Raw genomic sequence first — 842 nt, 5'->3', positions numbered from 1 at the left:
TTAAATGCATGTCAATAAAGACCAATAAAAAAGCTATTTGTTTCAATATGGCAACATGATCCGATCAGGAGTCATTTCAAAAAAGAAATATTGCACTCTTAAAAATAAATTCTTTGAAAAAAAAGAATATACCAAATATTTATGATCTTCTTATTCAATAATTTTTTCTCCCTTTCTTGTACTTGCTTCGGCAGTACATATACTAAAATTGGAACGATACAGAGAAGATTAGCATGGCCCCTGCGCAAGGATGACACGCAAAATCGTGAAGCGTTCCACATTTTTGCCACCGCCAGATTCTGATCTCTTGAATGGTAGTATTTAAATCCATGGCTAAATATATAACATACTATATTTGGCCAATAATTTAATTTCTTGTTAAGTTGATATTCTAGAACTGGGGTTCGAATCTTGATTTTTTAATTTTTTTTAATGTTGTGACCATAAAGCAAAAAAGATATAGAAAAGCGTGGTTTTTTTTTAACCTATTAATAAATAAAGTTAACGAGTGGTCTTAAATATTTGTTTCCTTTAATTTTTCTACAAAAAAATGAAGGGCCTATATAAATAAATCTGTGTTATGTTTATCAAATGACGGGTTTTTCTTATGACCTTTTTTTATAAGGTCAATTTCATTTTTCAAATCCCCTTCCTTAGTTTCTTTTATTTTTACAGGAACCTAATAAATTTTTAAACTAAATTATATTTTGTATTTTTATTATATAAATGAGTCTCTTCGCCAATTTTTCAAAAACTGATAATACCTGTAATAATATTTTAATTGATTTTTCAACACTTGAGAATACTCTATTTTGTAAAAATTACTTTTTGTAATTTTTAAC

The 842-nt window shown here is 27.1% G+C and overlaps 1 non-coding gene across 1 annotated transcript; it reads left to right on the top strand.

Moving 5' to 3' along the window:
• The first annotated feature begins 178 nt into the window (after window positions 1-178).
• On the top strand, window positions 179-285 carry LOC121130864 (U6 spliceosomal RNA). The gene has a single exon (XR_005868854.1). It is a non-coding gene; the product is annotated as a U6 spliceosomal RNA (small nuclear RNA).
• The last annotated feature ends 557 nt before the right edge of the window (window positions 286-842 follow it).

This window comes from Lepeophtheirus salmonis, unplaced genomic scaffold, assembly GCF_016086655.4.
Source record: "Lepeophtheirus salmonis unplaced genomic scaffold, UVic_Lsal_1.4 unplaced_contig_12807_pilon, whole genome shotgun sequence".
NCBI lineage: Eukaryota > Metazoa > Arthropoda > Copepoda > Siphonostomatoida > Caligidae > Lepeophtheirus > Lepeophtheirus salmonis.
Note: the sequence above shows the minus strand (reverse complement) of the source record. Positions and strands in the feature narration are given on the sequence as shown.